Source organism: Lontra canadensis, unplaced genomic scaffold (assembly GCF_010015895.1).
Source record: "Lontra canadensis isolate GAN:19392208 unplaced genomic scaffold, GSC_riverotter_1.0 scaffold7, whole genome shotgun sequence".
In the NCBI taxonomy this organism is placed as follows: domain Eukaryota; kingdom Metazoa; phylum Chordata; class Mammalia; order Carnivora; family Mustelidae; genus Lontra; species Lontra canadensis.
In genome coordinates, this window is record NW_022631001.1 from 35067724 (window position 1) to 35091025 (window position 23302).

Below are 23302 nucleotides of genomic sequence, written 5' to 3' on the forward strand. Positions count from 1 at the left end.
ATAAAGAAGAAAAGGAGTTTAGAGATATGGCTCTTCTCTGCAAATGTTACAGGCATGTGAGAAATAACGGGAGTGTCTCAGGGACACAGTGCTCCCAGTATGTCCAGGGAGCCTGAACCAAGGCAGTGAGGAGACCACACAAGGTGGTGACCTAGAGAAGTCTGAAGGGGAATGATGGTTCTCAGTGGGTGGAAAGGAAGAGGGAAGGGCCTTTGGAGGGAATAGCAAAGAGAAAATCCTGAGGCCAGGAGGGATTGGGGAGAAATGGGGAGATACAGGCTGGAACCAATGGAGTAATATTTCATGTCACCTCCCCCCTGGTCCTCCATCTGCCCTTCTTCCAGGTCTCTCTCCTCCTCCTCTGCCCTGAACCAGCCATGCCACATAAATTTGCTTTGCTCCATTCTGTCCGTGGGATAGCCACATCCTCCTTCTAGGATGCTTCCCTCGGTCTTCAGGGAGATGGAAAACCTCGAGGGCTGGCCTCTCAGGCATTCTTAGAAGGCCACTGTGGCCGTGCCTTCCTGCTTTGTCCGGCAATCCTGTGACTCTCAGGCACAAACCCAGAACAGCCCTCACTCAATTGCTTCTTTGATTTTCTCCCGGTTGGACTGTCAGGGATTGTTGGCCAGTGGGAGGGTACTGAGTGGTGAGCTGTGCAGAGAAAACAACTAGAATATTTCTTTCTAACAGTAGTCAGATTTCTTTTTAGACATGGCTGTACAGAGAGCGATCGGACCCCTTCAGTTAAGACACAGCCTAATGTAGTTTGCTTAGTGTGCGACTTCAGCATGATGACCTGTGGATCTGCAGTTGATTCCCTGTTGGCAGTGTTTCTACATCTTTCGGGGTATGTCCATCTCTTTTTGTGTCATGTCTTAGGCATCTTAAGTGTTTTAAACCGCTATGTCTGAGAGTCTTTCTTATTCCTAACGAGTATACATCACATTTGCAGCCTTTTATAATTAACGAGGCAATGCTTCTGATGAGCTTCAGGGTGAGTGAGTGACCAGAGTTCAGACACAAGAGCAAGATAGACCAGGGTTTGAATCCTAGTTCTGCCAGTTACTAAGATGGTATTTAACCTCCGCAATTTGAGTTTGTCCAAGTGTGGTGGTTAATTTTATGTGCAAACTTGACTGGACCACAGGATCCCCAGATATTTGATTAAACATTATTTCGGGGAGTGTCTGTGGGGGTGTTTCTGGATGAGGTGAGCATTTGGATTGGTAGACTGAGGAAGGCCATTGCCCTCTCCAGTGGGAGCAGACCTCTCAATGCTTTGAGAGCCAGAAAAGAACAAAAGGGCAGAAGAAGGGAGAATTTACTCTCTTAGCTTGATTGCTGAGCTGGAAGATGGGTCTTCTCCTGCCCTAGAACTAGGACTCTCACCCTTGGCTCTCTGGTTCTCAGGCCTTCACTCAGACTAGAACTATGCCACTGGCTTTCCTGGGTCTCCAGCTTGCAGAGATAGATTGTGGGACTACTTGGTCTCCATAATTACACGAGCAAATTTCCCATAATCCATTTATCCATCTTTATGTCTCCTATTAGTTCTGCTTCACTGGAACACTGACTAATATATAAAGTGCAAAATAGGGTTAATAATCTCAGTAATTCTCAGAGGTAATCCCATAGGGATGGTGTGAAGAACAATAATGTATGAGCCCATGGTAGACTCGTATCAGGGATCCATCAGGGAAGTGGGACCATTACTGTGATAGGGAATAAGGGATTATTGTAGGGATTGGAGTTCACAACACAATTGTGGGAGCTGGTGAAGAGGTCTCTGGAAGGCAGGCATCTCAAGTCTGCTGGTGGGCCTGAAGTTGTGTCCCTCAGCAGAGCTGGCAAGTGCAAAGAAAACTTGGATGTGATGTGGGAGAAATCAAGAGGAGACGGAACATGAACAAGCTGGAGCCCTTGAAGAGAAGCTGGAATTCATGTTTATTTCTTAACCACCTCCAACCTTAACAATGCAGTGACTCTTAGAAGCAGCTTAGACCTTCTGCCAAATTGGGGTATGTGCACCGGCCCCAGACTCAGAGATGCCAGAGGAAGCCGTCTCCAGGGGCCTAGCTGCTGCCCCCCTGACCCCAACTCTATCAGCAACACACATGCACTGCACCGGAGCCTGAAGCCCAGCCCTGACCTTCCAGGCCCGTGGTCACGTCCACCTTCCTCCTCTCGTGCACATGTGCTGAGCGGCCAGTCCTCTCTGGGAACCATCCAGGAAAGGGAGTTCTGGGAAACCCAGTTCTAGCTTGGCAACTTGCTAGGATATAAAACCACCACACTTACAAAACAGGAGAAAACAACTAACATGTAATGAGGTCAACAGTAAGCTTTCCATGTCTGGCATCCGATGTGATCCATACTCTGCCCTTACAAGCAACGGCTATTATCTCCATTAACTGGCTTGCTCCAAGTCATGCTGTTACAGAGAGCGGAGGCAGGGGCCAGGCTGCTGGAGCCTGAGCACCTTCCACCAGAACTTGACCTGCGAAGCTGGCTCCAGCTCCATCATTGGCGATACCCCGAGTTCCCCTGCAGACCCCACGTCTCTGACCAGGGAAGAATGACCCCTCCTGTTCTCCACACATCTCCTGTGGTCTCCTGCCATCTAAACTGCCTCGAGGGGAAAGGTTTGAAGAGAAAAGCAGTTGGGCAGGAATTCGATTTTAATTAAAATGTATTTACTACAGAATGCGCTGAAGCTAGAGAAGAGCTTAATGGGGGGTTGGTACGTGGGAGGGTGGAGGTGCGGAGTGCATAATAGAGGGGAGGTCAGATGACATGACTTTCTGAGAGGTGTAAAGCACGAATTCCTTCTGCAGTTCATGCGCTCCCTGATCCGTACCAACCCAGCAAATAGCCACGGGTCCCTCTTTTCCCTTCCTCACGGCCCTCAGCTTTCAGTCAAGTGTCTGCCTCTCTTCCCCGCAGCCTGGTGTCTCAGGGGAAGCTGAGGCCCCCCGTAGTGCTAGGCAGGGGCCTCCTCTGGCACAGCCAATCAGCACATTCCAGTCCCCTGGCTACCCTACTGATTCAGGTGAGCATGTGACCCAATCCAGGACTCCTACTTGGAATGCTGGGTCAGAAATATTCTCTTTGGGATAAGGTTGCTTGTGGCAACAAAAGCCGTTGGCACTGGCCTCAATGAGGAAAACCTCAGTCTGAAGACAAGGCCAACACAGAGGTTGGAGGAGCCGAGAGAATTACAAAGAAAGGTAGCAAGAGCTCTTATTTCCGGCCTCTTCTGTTCTAGGAGTCTCTTTCTCTCCTGTCGTGGTTGGGTTTCTTTTATTGCATGTGGAACACACTGACAGTTTTCCCTGACTTCTGTGGAAAGAGACCGCTCTATCTATACACTGTTCCTGTAGATGGAATCTGCCTGGACCACAGGTGTGTCTGTTGGGCCCGTCACCGCTAGGTTCTACAGTTGGCCAGGCCCGGGAGCTGTGCCCAGTCTTGTAACCAGGAGAGTGCATAGAGCACAGGCTCAGAGGTGAGTGAGGCAGATTCACCCGGCCGGCCGTATGCTGGCTCCTGGGAGAGCTTGGGCAAGTGACTTCACTTCTGCAAGATTCCATTGTCTCATCTCTAAGGTGTGGATGATAATTGTATTTACTTCAAACAGTCAAGTTCAGTGATGCAAGTGGCCATGTGCCCGACCTGGAATTGCTCATAACATTGCCTCTTAGACACTCTTGTTCTCTATAGCCCTATTATCATCAGCCCTCAATTTATTATTCAAAACCCCTTATACATCAGTTACAATGTACCAGGCACTGTACTATGCACACATCTCCTTATTACTATTCCCCTTTCAGGTGAGGAACCTGCTGCCCAGAGAGCTTAAGTCAGTTGCCCAAAGTCACACGGTCAACAAGTGGCAGAGCTGAGATTCAAACTCAGACATCTTGACTTCAGAGACTATGTTACTAACTCCCTAGTTAGGACATCTCTTAGAATAACAGCACTATGCGTATTGGAGGGGTTGATAGATGATGGATGGATGGATAGACATAATCTTGAGTGAGTGCCCTGCCCCCCATGAGCCAGAGCAGAGAAGAGTATCCCTGTGTTTGCTCCCAGCCAGTTGCACTGTGGAGGGTTAGGGAGCTGCCTCCCTAGCTCCATTCGGTGACCAGAGTGCTCTAGACTGGGCTTCTGGTTTGCATGAACAGCAGTCTGCCTGAGCTGCAGGTGTGCCCAAGCCTGCCTTGAGGGTGCATTTGTAGCATTGTTTAACCTCTTGTTTCTCTAAGGACCAGAATTATGCCCTCATATTTCACAGTTGGCTTTGAGCATACGTGCCTGCGTGCGCATGAGCATACACACACACACACACTCCCCAGGCAGTTTGGGGCTGGGGCTAGACTACTTTCAGAACCTTGTGTCTCTTCCTCTCACCCTCTGCACACCTACTCTGTCTCTGCTTTGGTATGCCATCTCCTATCTGCTCTCAGCTCTTCAGCACGGAGTTTCCCATCATTGCTGCCAACAGACATCCATTCCCAAAAGTGCTACAGTCTCTCTGAGGGCTTTGCTGATGTTGACAGGTGCCATTTCTCCCCTAACCTGTCTCTGGAAAATGTGGTGGGCCTGTTGAGCGCCTAGTGACCTTGAAAATATTTATATGTCTTATCTATGAAACAGAGCATTCTGGGGCCTATCAGGAAGATAACCAGCTAGAACAAGGCCTCAGTGATCTTCCTTCTCACACACTCCTGTGTTTGTTTGAGGGAGGTACAAATGTTTCCACTTCCTGGCTTAGAAAATCCTTCTCCCAAGATAGCTCCCAAGGTGGCCCTGGGCCAATCAGCTTTTTCTCATCATTTAAGAAGGTCATCGGACTTTGTACAGATACCAGCCTTCCACTTCCTCTGAAAGCCCAAAGGCCTTTGATGGCAGCATGGGCAGGAACTGGTGAGAACCATAATCACTATTTTACCCCTTCCTGGAATGTAAGTACATGAGGAAAGGGTCCGAGGACAGGGACCCTTTCTCATTTGGAGGGGGAGACACAGGTGGTCTAACTTTTCCCCTGCCCTTCAAATGCCCTGAGAGGCACCCTGGCTTTTCCACAGAAAATCTTTGCATCGGGAATCCACTTACTTCAACTCTGACCTTTCTTCAAGCAAATTGCTAGGCTTGAAATAAAAAGAAGCCAGGCCTGACACCCCCACAGCCCTCTTGGAACACCGTCAGGTAGATAACCAATGATGATGGAGATCACCAGCTGAAGTTTTCTCGAGGGAGACACGTACATGCTGGTAGACCCATGGCTTCCAGTCTGAGATGCAGATATTTTTAGGGATGAATCTGGGCCTGCCTTCTCTCCCTCCCTCTGATGCTAATGTGGCCATCTGCATCTCCCAGACAACCTTCAGCAGCACACATCCACCGTCCTGAGAAGAGTGGGCTGGGGAAGAGATTATTATTAAATATAGCCTACTGAGCCACGGCACGAGGATCTTGAGTTTGCCTGTGTGCTTAGAGGGAGGCCAGGGCCTCCGGAACCCTGGAACCCATTCCCACACTCCGTGACACTCACAAGCACCTTCCCTTCCCTGGGGCTCCATTTGTTTTTTAAATTTCTTTAATCTGTTAAGTGAGGGGCTTAGATGGTATTTCCTCTGTGGCCCTTTCTAACTTTGCATGACCTTCTTCTCTTTGAAGAGCTTAGTTGTATAAACTCTCAGACACACAGTCCAGTGGGAGATGCCATGGTTGCTACTGGGTCTAGAGGGGGTGGAATTGTCATCTCCTGTCCCCGTTTCTCTCTACCCTCCAGCGAGATGGCCAGGAAGGGTGGCTTGTGTGTGGAGGTGAGGGGCCCTGGCTTGAGAGGTCCCAAGGCTTATTTCCGTCCATACACTGAGCCCCCATGAGCTCCCAAGTTGCCCTAAAATCTCACCTAGCAAGGGTCTTTCTTGCCTGAGCCCCTGAGGTAAAAAGGTGGGGTGTGGAAAAGCAAAACAAAAAGGTTGGTTGAGGGAGAAGAGGCAAAGCTCCTATGAAGACACAGATAAGTTTTAGTTTTTGAGCTACTAGAACTTCTATACTGAACAGTGTTCTTGCAAAACTTGGTTGGCCCAAAGTGTTCCTGAAGTAGTGTTAAATGTGTTTAACTTGGAGAACATCGTGCTAGAGATAAGGTGGTGGGAATTATAAAAGGAATATAGAGCTTCTGTAGCCCCTTATACTTCTGGTTATTTATCAGCTGTTTTGTAAGTGACATGACTAAAGGAACCACATCCAGCTCACAGTAGCTTTTCTGAATTGAATGAATGATTATCTCCATCTCCATCCCCAGCAGGGGGGTCTCAGACCCAGGCCAGAAGGAAGAGGCCTGGGTCTGAGACTCTTCCTTTGTGCTGGGAGCAGGGGCAATGCTGTTTCCTGAATCTCCTCTCTGTCTAGGGTTTCCTGTAGCAGTCTGTAAATAAAGCAGGGCCATGCTTGTTTCATCTGGCCCTAAAAGTGCCCAGACCTGGGCTCAACAGAATGTTTGGGCAGTTCAGTCCCTAGAGCAGTTCTTTTAGAGATAGAGGTGTCCTGTACCATGCTCTTGGGCCACGAGAAGGGCTGTAGTTGCCCCAGTGCACAGTAGTTAGGCATGCAGAGGCTGGGATCAGATAGCTTTAGGCTCAAATTCCGACCCTGTTACTTACTAACCATGTGACCTTGAAAAGTTACTTTCCCTTCCTGAGTCTCAGTTTCCACATCTGTTAAAGGGAACGATGGCAAAAACACAGACCTTGCAGAGTCATCATCAGGACTGAGAAAACATGCACAGAGACCACTCCATCCATGGGCATCGCAGGCAGCTTTCCATCAGAGGAGCGCTGCCCCTCTGGAAGTCACTGCTGACTTCTACAGTCTGAGCAGAGACAGCTTTTGCTGAAATTCATCTACAGGAAGTTGACTATACTCTGAAGATGCTGAGAGCTACCAGGTAGGACAATCCCTGGGAAACCCCAAAAGGCCTGGAGTAGAATCCCCTGGTAAGGAGCAGAGAGAACAAAGTAAGCCCCAGGTTTGATGGGGCCAAGCTGCTCTGTTTGAACGTGCCTGGCAAGGGAACACAGTCTCTCTAGAGGGTGGTCTGGAGCTGTGGAAATTCCAGCAGCCTGGAGCCACAGCCTTCTTTTCACACTGCCCAAGCTTGCCTGTTCTCTCCTGGGTCTGTTCAGTTCCCAGAATATTTATGGATGCCTGGACTGGGCCCAGCTGGTGCTAGAGCCTGGACTCCAGGGCTGAGTAAGAGTACGGTGTAGGGAGCTGCTTTGTACTCGTCACTCGGCCCCACACTGTCCACACTGTTTTCTGTGGATGGTGCACTCTGCAGCTGGGGGCTATGGGCAACGCAGGAACGCAGGCAGAGCAGAGATTAAGGCGGCCATTTGACAGCCAAGAGAAGAAGGTGCTTAGGTGACGCGACAAAGGTCACACAGGTGGTCTGCGTTACCGCCCGTCTTCCCATGAGCTGCGTTCCAAGCAAGGCCAGTCCAGGTGGGGGGGGAAGAGCCTATCACCTAAAGGCATTTGCTGAAGCCCCGGTGGTTAAGAGGCAAAGCAAAGAGGGAGGTCCACAGTCGGTACAGGAAGTGCCAAGCTTGCTCCCTCACTTCAAAAAGGGGAAGCTGAGGCTTGCTTTCCAGCGGCCCAGGCCAAGAAGCATGAGGCCCAGCCCCTGCCTCTCCCTTGACACTGGGATACTAGTACCCAGGTTTTCATCTAGCAGCACCATTACGTCCCGCCTCCATCGGCCTCCCCGCTGGTCTGCAGATCTGTGCTGGTCTGAGTGGGAGCGCCCAGGACTCCCTGAGCTCGGGGCACCGCTGCAGCCCACGTGCGCCCGCCGGCAGACGCGGTGACAGCTGGCCCCACGGGGGCGGAGCGGGCGTGGAGCGGGGGTGGGCTCCGCGCCGCACTGCCATAGGCCGCGGGCCTCTTGTCGGGGGCGGACTGCGCCCCCGGCCGCTTTGCCATTGGCCGCGCCGCGGATGGGGGCGGCTCCCAGCGCAGACAGCCGCGCGGCGCAGAACTGCAGGCGCTCGCCTGACTAAGGCTGCGCGGTGCTGCCTCTCCAGCTCCCAGCTCTGCAGGCAGCCTGCGGGTCCTGACCGCCGGGTCCGCGGCCCGAGGCGAAGGCAGGAAGCTGACCTGAAGCTCGGTGGCTGGCGCGGATTTCGGTAAGGGGGGGAGGTGCGGGGCTCCAGAGAGGGAGGCTCGGGCTGGGACCGTGGCAGCCGAGCCTGGACTCTGCGCCCTGGCCCGCGCCGGGGCAGTCAGGTGCGGCCGCAGCATCTCTCGCCTCAAACCCACCCTGCTGGCGCCCGGCAAGCCGGTGGCCCTGCCCGGGGAGGCCGGGGCTGACTGATAGGTCTCGGAATCGATAAGAACGCAATAAAAGCCTGCCACCCGGACCCCGAACTACCTCCCACTCCGCCCCAGCACCCAAACCCTGCAATTCTAAGCCGAGAAAATCGCCAAACGTCAACACGGAGCGGGCGCGACGGGCCAGCAGTACCGCATGCCGCAGGGGCAGACCGTTCCCAAACTTTGCTTTCCCATAATTTGGGCTCCGCTCTGTTCTTGCTCTTTCCTGGCTCTTCACTGGGCGCTCCCCTGCCCGCCCTGGTTCTCCTCCCTCCTTAACAACAGGAAGTTAAGTTGGGCCAAAAGTCAGTGGCCTGGCCGCCTGCGGGCTGGGATTGGGACTGAGTCTGGGGCGCGGTGTGGAGGTGGCCAGGGGACCTCGGAGCTGTCCTTTCTGTAGTGTGCCCCCCCAGCAGCCCAGGCGCACCCCAGGCCTGGGAGCGCCCGGCAAGGACGTCTCTGGCTCCCGCTTTGTTGTCATCCGGCTAAACCTGGGTAGAAGTAGGGTTTTGCCGGCAGCGTCTGCCCTTGTTGACCTGGCTTCCAGACTGGAGCAAGTGGGGTTAACTTTATCCTAGACCAGCCTCCGGGCAGAGCTGGGAATCATAGCCTTTGCTGAATGGGGAAGAGGCGTGTTGAAACCAGAGTAAACTGTGTGCCTCTTTCCACAGTGTTAATTCTGTAATCTGGGTCCTTAAGGCCAAAAGAGCTTTAATTTTGACGGCCATCGAGCCTTGTGGGGCTTGGGGTGGCAGTGTCTTTCTTTCAGCCTCCCTTGCTCACTCTAGTCTTCTGTGGTTTCCGGGGGGGGGGTGTGTGAAGTCACTAACTGGCCCCCCTTGTGGGCAGGTCCCTCAGAAAGAAAGCCAGCAGGGGGTTGGCCCTCTGGTGTTTATGTGCCTGGGTGCCTGGCACCTGGACCAACTCTGTTCTTGTCCCCTTCCCGGGACCAACAAGTGGACGTCAAGTCTCCAGGACAGCCCCAACCGATGTTCTGAAGACTCCTTGCAGTAAGAACTTGCCTTCCAGCAGAAGACAGATTTATTATGTGGCTACGGACAGATGGGTCCTGCCCTGTGGCACTTTTGCAGCGGATTTCATGATTACTCTCCAAACACTCAGTTTTACCTAACTCATTTTAGATGTGGGCAAATAGATTCAGGTAGTTTAAGTGCCCAAGGTCACACAGAAAGTGGCTGAGCCAGGATTTGGACCAGGCTCTGCCAGAACTATATTCAGTGTTCTTCTTGCTGCCTTATGGCCCTAGAAGGTGATGTCTGCAGGGTCATGGTGCTCCTGTGTGTGATTGGAGCTTTCTGGCCTTTGAAAAGATTCTGTCTAAAGATTCAGAGGCTGCTTCTTCGGCAAAGCTCTTGAAATGACCCTGGTTAGCCCAGGTTGTTCCAGGTTGTTCAACCTGCAGACGACTTGCTCACTCTGTCCTCCGGTCAGGGATGAATGGCTGGTATTTGTTCATGCTCTACTGGGGAGAGAGATTGACCTGCTGGTGTTTGGGTACCATCTGGGGGGTGAGGGTCTGGAGAGGAAGCCTGCTTGTGCCATTGATTGGTCTCACTTCTGAAAGTTGGCTTCTGGGATGGTCTAGGAAGCTATTAGCTGAAATAACCTCTACTTTAGATCCAATTCTGTTTTTTTGTTTTGGGGGGACAGTTGTTGAGTTATACTAGTTATGATTGTAGGGTGATTGAGACCCTCAGTTTGAGCATATCCTTATTAAAAAATGCTATCACTTTTCCGTGTGGCTCCTTCCTTCTTTAGTCCTGGAGCTCTGGCTTTCTGCTCATCCCTCTCTTCTAAAAGAAAATCATGATTAGCTTAATACCAATCAGTTGTTCTTTAGTAAAAAGCATCTTATAGACTGAGGCTGGTTTTAGCTGTGTTCATTGGAGCCCCATTCCCAGGAGCTACAAGGAGCAGAGCATCAGCTGGGTAACCCTCCTTTGCCTATAACTGGGGCGTATTTCTCCTCTTTGCCCATGTTCATACTCTCATCTGGGTGTGCCTGCCAGCCACGGACCAGTCCCTTTCACTCCCTGCTTCTGAAGTGGAGAGGTCCTGCCCGTTTGGTAGAGAGCACTGATTCTGGTGGGAGGGGTAAGGTATGGGTGCAAGAAGTTTTGGGCTGAACATTGCTTGTCTTAGAAGCCCTTCCAAGACTAAAAGTCTCTATTGTTTAAAGAGCCAGAGAAGGGAATACTGTTCATCACGCTGGGACTTTTCTTTGTTTATATCAGTAGGTCCCCACATTAGCCTTCAAAAGAAGTTGCTGGGGCTGTTCCCATTTTACAGATGAGGAGACTGAGACTGAGGAAGGTTAACCCCCCCACACCCCCCCGCCACCACCTCACATGGCTAGTTAGTAACCGAGCTAAAATTCTGGTCTCAGTCTGTGTGAATGAGATTGAGGTGGTGAGTTAAGGACTGAAGGAAGCAGGAAAACCTGGTGGCTGTGTTCTGTCCTCTGGAGGGGTGGTGTGGGCAACTCCCTCACTGCATTCACTATTCCTCCAACTTCTTTTGTAATTCTTTGTGAACATGGTTTCCTACCCCGCTATGAAATGGCTTTTTAAAACACTTCCCAAACGTAACAGATTTCTTTCCTGGTTCTTACAAATACTTCTTGCTCTTTGCTCCATATTCCCTTAGCCTCTCGTCCTAATCTTCATGAAGCTGTCCATCATAATGTACTGCAGTCCTCTCTTTTACCATATCCATGAACATTTTCAGACACAGAAATAGAGACCATGGCATAACGAGCCCCATACACTCCTTATCTAGCTTTAGCAGTCAAGGTTACGCTGGCCTGGCTTCATCTCTCGCTTTTCCTCCCCTTCTGTCCTTTCTTCCTTAAGTAATTTAAAACAAATCTCTGATACCATGTCATTTTCCCCCTATCTAATGCAGTATATATCTATTTTTAAAAGTTTTTGTTTTGTTTTGTTTTGTTTTGTTTTGCATAACCACATTGCCATTTTTGCATGTAAGAAAATGAATAATAGTTCTTTGGTCTCATCTGTCTGTATTCAGAATTCCCAGATTGTCTCAGAAAGGACCTTCGAGTTGGTTTGTTCGAATCAGGATCCAACTCTGTACGCTGCATTTGGTTGCTAGTCCGTTTATGCTTCTTTAAGCTGGGGCAGCCTCCCCTCCAGTTTTTACCCATCCATGACCTTCTGTTTTAAGTGCCCCCCCCCAGCCGCCAAATGCTGTGAGGCTGAAATCCGCTTGGGTGCCCAGCTGGATCCCCGTGTGGCATCTGGGATGGGGTGGAGGCTGGCTGAGCCTCTGTCCAGTGGTGTCACAGCCACTCGGGCAGTGTGTTTTGAGTGAATGAACCCTGTCCTGGGCTTGTGTGACTGGTTGTGACTGTTTAGATAAGAGGTTTAAAAAAAAGATGACTTGCTCGCGTGTGGAGGTTTCCTCAGCAAGCGTCAGTCTGTAAACATCGTGAAATAAGAGGAGAACTATTTGCTGTGCTCACCACACTGCTCTGGTTTGTGGTAGGGAGCCCAGATGGCCGCCCTTATGCCCCGATCAGCAACCGGTCTCCCCCGATCATCTGTGGGACAGATGGGGACTGAGGTCATTTCTGCCAGAGCTTGGAATCCCTGCTTACTCAGCCATGGGCATCACCACGTTCTGACCCAGGCACTTGGCATTTGGGCTGCACGGAGAACTCTGCATACCTCTGCCCGGGCAGCACTCCTTCCCTACACCTTCCTGAGCCTCCCCTAACCTGCCCCACACCTGGCCAGTTGTGGAACCTTTCTCAAATCACAGCTGGCTGGTTGGGACGGTCGACACACACTCATGACCTTTCAGTATTTTGTCTGAATTTGCAGTGAAGAGCTAGTCGCCTCTGGACCCTTTGTGGGCATCCTAATGAAGGAGACTGGGGGCTCAGGAGGGAAGGGAAAGGTACGCTTCACTCCTGGATGCCTTGTCAAATCTCCCTAAGATCTGACCCACCTGGGAGAGGCCCCCTCTGCAAACAGCCCTCACAGTGAGGAGTTGTTTTTTTTTTCCTTCTTTGTTGTTTGTTTTGTCTTGGGCTTTTGTTGTTGTTTTTCACATAGTCTTTTCCATGAAGCAAGTCCTTCTTTGTTGATGGCAGTGCTAGATTTGATTCTTTTTCCTTCATCTTTAGACATCTTTTAGTATTTCCCCCAAATTTTTACAATAAAAACATTTTTTTCTAATGGAAAATCCAAACACTTGGGTTCTTTTTCCTCTTAAAAAAGCAAATTTTCTCACAAATGACATATCAGATAAAGGGCTAGTATCCAAAATCTAGAAAGAACTTATCAAACTCAACACCCAAAGAACAAATATTCCAGTCAAGAAATGGGCAGAAGACATGAACAGACATTTCTGCAAAGAAGACATCCAGATGGCCAACAGACACATGAAAAAGTGCTCCATATCACTTGGCATCAGGGAAATACAAATCAAAACCACAATGAGATACCACCTCACACCAGTCAGAATGGCTAAAATGAACAAGTCAGGAAATGACAGGTGTTGACGAGGATGCGGAGAAAGGGGGACCCTCCTACACTGTTGGTAGGAATGCAAGCTGGTGCAGCCACTCTGGAAAATAGTATGGAGGTTCCTCAAAAAGTTGAAAATAGAGCTACCCTATGACCCAGCAGTCATACTACTGGGTATTCACCCTAAAGATACAAAGGTAGTGATCCGAAAGGGTACGTGCATCCCAATGTTTATAGCAACAATGTCCACTATAGCCCAACTATGGAAAGAGTCTAGATGTCCAGAAACAGATGAGTGGATAAAGAAGATGTGATGTATATATACAATGGAATACTATGCAGCCATCAAAAGAAATGAAATCTTGCCATTTGCAATGATGTGGATGGAACTAGAGGGTATTATGCTGAGCGAAATAAGTCAATCAGAGAAGACAGTTATTATATGATCTCCCTGATATGAGGAATTTGAGAGGCAAAGTGGGGGCTTAGGGGGTAGGGAAGGAAAAAATGAAACAAGATGGGCTCAGGAGGGAGAGAAACCACAGGAGACTCTTAATCACACTAAACAAACTGAGGGTTGCTGGGGGGAGGGGGGTATGGACATTGGGGAAGGTATGTGCTATGGTGAGTGCTGTGAAGTGTGTAAACCTGGTGATTCACAGACCTGTACCCCTGGGGCAAATAATACATTAAGTGTTAATAAAAAAAATTAAAAAAATTTATTCCAAGCAAAGCAAAAAAAAAGAAAAAAGCAAACTTTCTTTAGTGTGGATGGGTAAACAAAATTATACCTGCATTTTGTATAGCTATGTATGTGGATAAGGTCAGAGCCACCGTGATTTTGATATTTACTTATTTATTCGTTTTATGACATCTTAAAGAACTTACCTGGGCTTCCTCAAATTAGGGAATTAAAAAAAACAACAACTGGGGTTTAGCAGACAGGGAGCCATGGAACCCATGCAGCCTTACCCTGTCTCCCATTCTACTTCCTCCGTTTCCTTCCTGAGGATTTCATTTTGGACTCCCCAAAATGAAATCATTCTAATGGTAGGCTCTTGATTTTGATTTTTTTTTTTTATTCAGGAAGGTTGTGCTATCAGAGGAACACAGAATGACATGGTTGTTAGGGTCAGGGAGGCAGGGCAAAGCTTCAGGCTCCAGTGGCTCTCTTGTCCCCTTGGGGAAGTGCCTGATTGCCAGACACCCCCTGGACCTCACTTTGTTGGGAGGGTGGGGTGGGGGGCTGACCACTCCCTCCACCATTTCTGTGTCCTCTCTGCATCTTCTCCTGAGGTAGTAAACCCGGCTGGTCGGCACTGATAAGTCTCCTCCTCTCTAAAGCACCGATCATCTGGTCTCACAAACTCAGGGCTGGCAGGGATGATAGGGGATACGCAGCCTCTGGTCACAAACAAACTTCCACTGCAAGACCAGATCACCGTGGAGTTGGGTTTTTGAGGCCCTTCCCTTCCCTGTCTGCTGCTGAGGAAGTGTCCATCCCTGAAGAGGCTTTGATGAAGGCCAGGGGTGATAGCGTTTCTTAAATGTAATTGCCCGGTACCCTCCATGCACCTAAATATCATTGTAGCTCATCCTAGGAAGCTCTGGCCTATTGCTGTGGTGGTGCTGGCAGGCAATTGTGTGTGGACAGTGCTGGTGTTTTTAGGATTGAGACTATAGTATGTTCTTTGTTTGCACTAGTGTTTCTCTCCCCTGAGGGTCCGGGTAATTTCCCTGCCTGCACCCCACCCCGAATCTCCCAGCCCAGATCCCCGGCTGCACTGGCATTCCTTCCAAGGCTGGGTCAGATGGCTCTTTGGGGAATACACAGGTATTGGCGGGTCTCCCAGGAGAGACTTGTTTCCTGCTGGCTTGGGGCTCCCGTTTTTCTCCTTCCCCTGCAGTGAGGGATGTCCAGGCCAGATGTCCTTTCTGTAGGCGGCAAGGGGAGGTTGGTGAGGAGCTGGATAGTGGCTTTTGATCTCTGAGCTGCCACAAGAGAAGGTTTACGGGAGGTCTGCAGGCGGGGAGCTCCTGACACACCCAGTCCAGAAGCCCAGCTTTGCCAGAGGCAAGAGTGGGAGTTTAGGAACATCCCATTCTGGCCTTGCCATGGTAGTAGCAGCATTTTGTAGCAGATACGAAACCACGGCTTTGCTCTAGTGACTCTGAATGGCTGGCCTTGGCTACGTATCTGAGCACTGACTGTATCTAGTGAAGATGTGCAGGATTGCAGAGTTTAGCTTGTACCTGGGGCCAGGAGACGAGGTATAGGGGAGGATGAAGAAGTTCCAGGAAAAAGCCACTTGGGTCCTTTGGTCCCTAGGAGAGCTGCTACCTGGAGCAGAATGGGCCCAGGGCCTACTTTGGCCCTGGCAGAGCCACTGAGCCATCTGTCGGCCAGAGCTGTTCACACCGGATGAGTGGAAGGGGGTAGTGAGGTGTAATGAGTAGAGTCCGTGGCCGCTGTGCGGTCAGAGCACTGACAGCTCCGAGTATCAGGATAGAGGGGCTTCCGCACAGCTTGAAGCAGAGGGCAGGCAAGGAGACCCCTGCTAAAGGAGTAGGGGTCTGATAGCTCATGAAGGGGAAACAGAAGAGAGGAACAGATGGGGCCACTGGGGAGGCCTCTTTCCAGACTTTAGAGTGAGGACTAGGTCCATCTCTTTCCTCAGGGAATGTCCTGTGGGGCTTGGGCAAATGGGGGCCTTGGGGACTATGGGGCCCATGCGAGGAGAGCTTGTCGGCTGTCTGCCCGCAGCTGCAGGACAGGACTGTCGGGAGGAAAGGATGAGGCTCTGGATGAGGTCTCAGGCTTCTTAGTCTGTGGCAGCTAAGGGCCCAGCACTCCTGCCTGCTCTAGGTTTCCATCTCCAGTTTGGGTGTGTCTGTTATCTTGGACCTGACATCACGGACTCTCTTAAAAAAATGACTCACCCGCCCACACACAGACACACACAGACACAGGGCACTCCCCTACCCTCCCCCACGCATGGATGGATGAGGGTAACATACTCATTCACTCAGGACAAAGGTAATTCAATGAAAAGTCTGCTCTGCCCATCCTCCAGCCCCGTCCCCAACACCCCCCCCCCTTTGCCCCGTTCTCTTCCTCGGTGGCATCTGCTGTCATTAGTCTCCTGTGGATCCTGGCAGACAGAATCTAGGCATTGATTGGTATCTATTTCCCCCTTTGCTGTTCTCTGGACCTGCTGGGAAACACCCAGGGTGTGGAGTGGCCCACAGGGCTGCTAAGATGGCGGTTCTTTCATTTGGCCAACGGTTAACTATTACCCTTCCCCCCTACTTTGCCACCTCTCCCCATGCTGAATCTCCTGGTGTTAGATTTGTGGGTGTAGAGAACCCGGACATTGAGAATAAACCTCAGGGGCCTGTTCTGATGATAGGCACAAACAAACAATCCCACTATGACAGACCTGGGTTCGAATCCTAGCTGTGTGGCCTTGGGCAAGTCCATGAACACTAGTATTTTAGTCTATATAAAAACACCTACCGCAAGGGGTTGATATAGAGATAAATTTAAAATATTTGTTTGTGAAGCACCCTGCAGGGGTGGGCACTCAAATATGTCTTTACTTCCACCTTCAAGGAGCAACCCATCTTCAGAACAAATGACAGGGGCCTGGAATCCTCTGGATGGCTTCCTGGAAATCCTCTTGGTGGGTTCCTGAACTCTTACTTCCCTGCAGAAGGTAGCTGGTTCTCTATTTTCTGTCCGGACAAGCTCCTCCCCACCACCTACCTCCTCCCGTCCTGGGGAGCCTAGCCTCTCCGCACCACCTCCTTCTGTGTCCTCCACCCCCCTAGTGAGCAGGAGCCGCTGGCCGCCTGGAGAGGGTTCTGAGCTGTTTATGGCTGCTCTCTGGGATGTTTATGTTGTGATCTCTTCAGAAGCTCCTAGCAGATGTCTGGTTATTGCTGAAACTTCATCTTTATCTTCAGCACGAGAGAAGAGAGAGGCTATTTTTAAAGATGTTTAATTGGCATGGCTGCACAAAGCGGCCTAGTTTGCCTCCAAGCTTTGTTCTGCATTGCTCCTGCTCTTTACCCAGTCTGAAACCTTCCGGTCCAGGCTGAGAGACCTTATATGTCCTGATTTTAGAACAGCACTTAAATTTGGCAAGCAGTTGTAATCTCTTAAAAAGGTAGGTCGGGGAAGCAAAGGCGACCAGCTGTCTTTTTCCAGGCTGGGACAGATGGCAGCGTGAATGAGGGGCATTTCTGTGTCCATAGAAACCAACACCTGCCCCCAGTTCTGACCCTTCCTTTCACCCGTGCTTCCTGCTGACTGGCTGGGAGATCTTTAGCATTGCCTTTCTCTTTGGACTCAGGTGGGACTCAAGGTGAGCAGGGAGTGGAACTAGGGTAGTTTCAAATGATACCGTCTTCCCAGGAGGGAGGGAGAGAGAGAGATGGAGGCCATGAGTCAGAGGACCTTCGATATCAGATAGGAAGGGCGCTCTGAGATCATCCAGCTCTCACTCCCGCCACCGTGGTTTTTACTTAGGGGGAAACTGAGGCTCAGAGGCCTCTTGGTATGGAGAAGAGGCAAGGGAGGTGTGGTTCCCTACTCAAGGTCACCCAGCCAGGTGGGAGTCAAGTCTGTTCTTCCTCCACCATTGCTGCCCAGCCTTGATCCTGTGGTTTGACTTGGGCAGCCTTACTTGCAGTCGGCCTTTGCTTTTTGGGACAAAGCCTCGCGCCCTTTGTCACAGCTCTGGCATTCTCCGAATTTAGGATGTGTATACACTTGTAGCACTGCTTGCTCCATTGCTTGCTGCGAGATCTTTCATTATCAGAAATACCTCCCCCAAGGCCTTAGGGCCTAAAATTCCTGCCTTTGTTTTCAGCCCTTCTTTTCAGAGGTTTACGAAAAATACAGAATTTAACTGGGAAGGATATGTTGACAGATTAGTTTATCTCTGATAAGCCATCAGCAGAGGGCTGAACCCAAGGGGATGAGTCAGCTGGGGAGAGGTGGAGGAGGGAGTCAGGATTGTGAGTAGGGGGCTGTCAGGAAGGACGTGGAGCACCATGGCCAAGGCTCCTGAGCTCAGGGTGTAGCTGCCATGCTGGGGGTGCTGCCATGAACGACAGGAGCAGAGCCCTTACTTAATGCACGGAGGTACATTAGACAAGCTGGGGATGCCCACATATCAAGGGGGAGCGTGGTGCTTTGGAGAGCCTCACGGTGGAACAAAGTGAGACTTCCTGGAGGAGGTGGCACTTGGCGCTTGAGATGGGACTTGGAAAATAGGATTTCTGTAGGGAGAGATAGCCAGAGATACAGTGCACAGAAATGTGGAAAAGTGAAGGCACATTCGGGGTGCCACCTGGTAGAAACATGCAGGCTGCCTTCGGGAGCTGTTTGAGTGTGGAAGGCTGGACTCCAGCCAGCCCTGAGTGCTGGGGGTGGAGGTGGGGTAGGGAGTTTTCTGCAGGTGTCAGATACTCGTGGAGCATTGTGGGCCAACCTCTGAAGGGACTGATCCTCCTTTGCTTGTGGTCTCACAAGCACCTGAGTATCCCCTTCAGGAGGGTGCTGCCCTGGGTTTCTGTCACTTTTCCCCAGCGGAGGAGGAAGCTTGGGCATGCAGGTGGGGCAGGACTTGATATTTCCAGGCAGGGGATTGGCTGGCTCCCCAGCCCACCCCCCTCCCCGCCCTCTGGGGAGGGGACACAAGCTGAGCTCAGCTTCTGCCAGCTCCAGCGTTAACCGGGCAGGTAGGAGGCATGGCAACAGGGTGTGCTTAAGGCTTTGACATTTGAGCTGGGTTGCCAGCACCTGTTCTCTGGCACAGAGGTCTCAGAAACACCCTTGCTGTATATGATGGAATAAATCGTTCCCGCAAGCAGCAAATGGCGTGACTTCAGTGCCCGGGGAAGCTATTGATAGGGGGGTGGGGCGCACGGAACCAGCTTTTTGTCTTTTTTTTTCTGGTATTAGTGCTACCAATATGAGACCACATTAGTTCATTGATCAGCTGATCTCTCCATTTATTCATTCTGCAACTAAGATTTCTGGAGTTTCCTTCCTGTTGTCCCACCAACCATGGTTTTCAGAGCTGTAAAACCTTTGGCAAGCCACTTTCTTTCTCTGAGCCTCGAGTGTCTCTTCTGGAAGATGGGCATGATAATACTCACCTGTCAGGGTGGCTGTGAGGATTAAAGGAGGCAATGCGCACAGCACACCTAGCCTAGTGCCTGGCATCTAGGGACCATCGAGGCCCTTCCTCCTCAGGTCTGTTCCCGAATCGGCCCACAGATGTGGTCAGGGCTTCTCTTTGCTTCTGGCCTCCATTCAGTCATGTTCCATATGTGGCTTCTACCTTTGGGTAGTGACTTGTTAAGAGAATGGCTCAGCTGAAGCACTTATGTGTGCAAAGAAGAGAGATGAGGCACTTTTCCCTTTGTGGCGAGATCTTCACCATCAGATCTCGGAACCATAGGGCTGTTCCATTGGTGCTTGACTTCACTGTGGTGGTCAAGCCTGGGCTTGCAGATCAGAGCGGACCTGTTCCATCTTTGGATGGTTCCTCCTGTTGCCTCCCTCATGGCTCCTGAAAGCTTCTGGCATTTGGTCCCAGTCTTCCTTCTTTTTTTTTTTTTAAAGATTTATTTATTTATTTATTTGACAGACAGAGATCACAAGTAGGCAGAGAGAGAGAGAGAGAGAGAGAGGAGGAGGAGGAAGCAAGCTCCCCGCTGAGTAGAGATCCCGATGTGAGGCTCGATCCCAGGACCCTGGGATCATGACCTGAGCCGAAGGCAGAGGCTTTAACCCACTGAGCCACCCAGGCGCCCCCAGTCTTCCTTCTTGAAGCCGTAGAGAATAAGCCACCTCTTTCCCTCCCCGTGTCAGAACCTCAGATACGGTTTTTAAATCCAGTCTATGATACCACCCATCGGAAGAAGTACCACTATTTCCTGTACCTTCAAGAAAAAAGTGCTTCCAATTAAATTGTGGAACAATGCTGTGTTACCACTGAAAAGTATTATATTTACTGAAAGAAGACCCCTTTTAGACTTAGGCCCAAGTTTATATCCCATAACGTTTGTATGTACATAAAGAGGAAAGCAAATTGGTTAGGGCATTTCTAAAACATCTTCAGTTTTAGAATCTGACTTTTCCAATTCACTTTTTGACTCTGCCATCTTTGTGGCTCTTTTGACACCTTAAATTACATTTTGGTAAAGTGATGATGCATTTCTCAATCTTACTTAGATGTTAAGGGACTAGAAGATACATTCTGCTTTCAGATAATTTATAATTGAAAATGCACATGGGGCGCCTGGGTGGCTCAGTGGGTTAAGCCGCTGCCTTCGGCTCAGGTCATGATCTCAGGGTCCTGGGATCGAGTCCCGCATCGGGCTCTCTGCTCATCAGGGAGCCTGCTTCCCTCTCTCTCTGCCTGCCTCTCTGTCTACTTGTGATCTCTGTCTGTCAAATAAATAAATAAAATCTTTAAAAAAAAATAAAAAAAAAATAAAAAAAAAAGAAAATGCACAGCTTCTAATTAGTAAAACATGGTATTTAAAGGCAGCCCTCCTCCTTGCTCTTGAGTTTCTTTCCAGATTAACAATCTGTGATGTAGGTTCAGTTCTTTTTACCTTCCCAGTGGTTCTCCTCTGAGCAAACTCCCACATGTTCAAATTCTTATACGCTGAGGCCAGTGCCCCGACCACATATGGTATTCGCGGTGTGGTATGACCATAGCAGAGGGAGGGAGCCATCACCCCCCTGGTTGAGGCCATTCTGCTCCTCTTAATGCAGCCCAAGGTTGCATCAGCTTTTCTGGCAGCTCTGTCACACCATAGACTCACTGACGTTACCGCTGACCAGATCTTTTTAACATGTGGTGTTGCTAAGCCGCATCTCCTCTGTCCTTAAGGTGTGGCTTTAGAACTTAGATGCAGAGCCTCCTATTTTGTTCCCGTCTGATTCAGAACAACCATTTCTGTTAAATTTCCACTTTGTTAAATTTGGTGCAACCATGTTCCATTGAGCTCTTTCAGGATCCTATTAAGTATGCCTTCCCTATCCTTGCTGGAGGGGAGGGGGCTCGGGGGATGGGGTAACTGGGTGATGGGCATTAAGGAGGGCACGTGATACAGTAAGCACTGGGTGTAATACCCAACAGACGAATCACTGACCTCTGCCTCTGAAACAAATAATACACTATCTGTCAATTCATTGAATATAAATAAAATTAAATTAAACGTATGCCTTCCATAGCATCACCCCGGTTGCTGATAAAATGCTTATCAGGAGAGAGCCCTCTGGCATGCTACTAGAGACCTCCCCTTAGGCACCGTTAGATCTTTCATCAGCTTGCTTTGGGATTGGCAGTCTAGGCTGCCCCTTTCCTGAGTCGCCTTCCGTTTGCTTTTCTGACTTCTGGCCAGAAGTCTTCTTGAATCTGGATGTGCCATGCCTATTGCTGTTTTCCATCTCCCACCAAGTATCCCGTCACAGGAGGAAATGGACTCTGGCTGATAGCACGTGTTGTTGGTTCCCAGAGGGCTCCTAGACTGCTTTCGAGTGTCCCCAGCCTGCCCCGAAGAGATGTAGCCGGAAGTTTAGCGGTCTCATCTACAAGAGTTTCCAGCGCTCTGGGTCAGGATTCTTACAGTCACTGAAAATATCTAAATAGATGTATTTTAAAAACTGAGCTTGTCCCCCATCCTACCTCCCTTTCTCATCTCAGTGTGTGATCTTTGTCAGTCTAAAGATGTCCCTTTTAGAGAGGGGCCCCTATGTACCTGGAGTGGGAGCCAATTCTGCCCCTGGACCTCTTGGTTCCAGATGACCCCACGCCCCCAGACCCTCCCGCCTTCTGCCCTCTGCTCTGCAGCCTGAGCTTCCCCCAGCCCTCCCTCCTCTGGTTGTTGCAGGAACAGGCCTTGCATCACTGTCTTAGGGTTTTCTTGGTTATGCATTCTTCCAGTGACTGGGATGTGGGCTTCCTAACAGCTGGCCTTGTCAAGGGCTCCCTCGGCAACCACACGGCTCCTGCTCCACAGCATGTTCTGTAGTTGTCTGCGTGCCAAGCCCTGGTACTGAGGCTTTGTGAATATGAACTCATTAAATTCTTGTGCCAACCCCATGAGGTAGATCTTGTCACTTGCCTCACTTCCCAATGAGGAAATTATGGCACAGAGGGGTTAACTGATTAGCTCAGGGTTTCATGGTTAGGGCAAGAGGGGGAGTTGGAGTCTAGCCAGTTTATCCCCAGAGTCCGGCTCTCAAGCTCTGTGGTAAGTGGCCTGCTTCCTAAAAGGCCCCTCTGCCTTCTCTTCCTTCTTCCCCCTCTCCCCCACTTCCTCCCCTTCCCCCCTCCTCTCTGCCCCTCCTCCATCACTCCTTTGCAGAACTGGAACCGCTTTGGAGTCTGAATCATTGACTTCCTCAATCTCAGGTCCCAGAGCCCTTCTGTGCTCCCAGCCATTTGAAGTCTGTGAGAGTCTCAGACACCAGCTTCCCCTTCTTGGTCTCATAAATTTCTGAGGAAATGATTGCTTTTCCTCCGTAGTTCCTGTATCCTCCTGGTCACTAACCTATTCTGCTCTTGTTGTGGGAATCAGGTTAGTCCTGTTTCTATGGATACTTCCTCCCTCTTCTGGAAGGTGAGGCCAGCCAGAGATTTCAGCCAGTGGGGTTTCAGGACTTCCCTTGGTGTTTCCCCTCCCCACACCCATGCCCCCACCTACCACCCAAGCTCTCCTCAGGCTGGCCTGAGATTCCATTAGCAGCTGACCCCACGGGGCCCACAGGGACCTTCCCTTGAGGCCTCATGTCCTCTCTGAGCATACATGTGTTCTCCAGAATAGTTTCTTTTTTGTTTCACGCTTTTTTTATTGCATAGAGATCCTCTGTCTCGGGCCCCATCCCAAGTCCATCCCTTTAAGAGATCCAAGCTGGGCACTGAGAAGTGTGTATCAGTTATGTAAAGAAAAGAATAAATATTTATATTTGTGTATATACACAAAAAGATTGTCAGAGATGAGGCACAAGCAAGGAGAGCGGTTCCCTGGTTTGGAGTGGGGGCAGATGGGGTAGGTACAGTAGAAGGGACACGTTTCCTGTATACTTCTGTGAGTTTTGATTTTTGAATGTATTTCCTACTCAAAATTTAAAACAATAAAACAACAAAAAACCCAACCACAGACAACCCGGGACTGTTGCTTGGGGGTTGTGGGAAGAGCAGGACTCACCTGGTTAGCATGGGTCTCTGCTCCTCAGGTGCACACTGGGCTCATGACAGCTCACTCACCTGGCAGTAGGGACCCAAGGGGACCCTCGTCTACAGCCTGGCACCTGGGGGGTCTGAGTAAACCGCCTCCTCCCTGACTCTCTCCTTTGAGGCTCCTAAGGA

At 50.3% G+C, this 23302-nt stretch overlaps 1 protein-coding gene across 11 annotated transcripts in view; it reads left to right on the forward strand.

Annotated features, from left to right (window-relative positions):
- The first annotated feature begins 8047 nt into the window (after positions 1 to 8047).
- The window catches only part of MICAL2 (microtubule associated monooxygenase, calponin and LIM domain containing 2), a 210019-nt gene continuing 194764 nt past the window's right edge, over positions 8048 to 23302 (forward strand). For all 11 annotated transcript variants that reach the window (XM_032853495.1, XM_032853485.1, XM_032853488.1 and 8 more), the window contains exon 1: positions 8048 to 8204. The gene's annotated coding sequence lies outside the window, so the exon portion shown is untranslated. The remainder of the gene's footprint in view (positions 8205 to 23302) is intronic.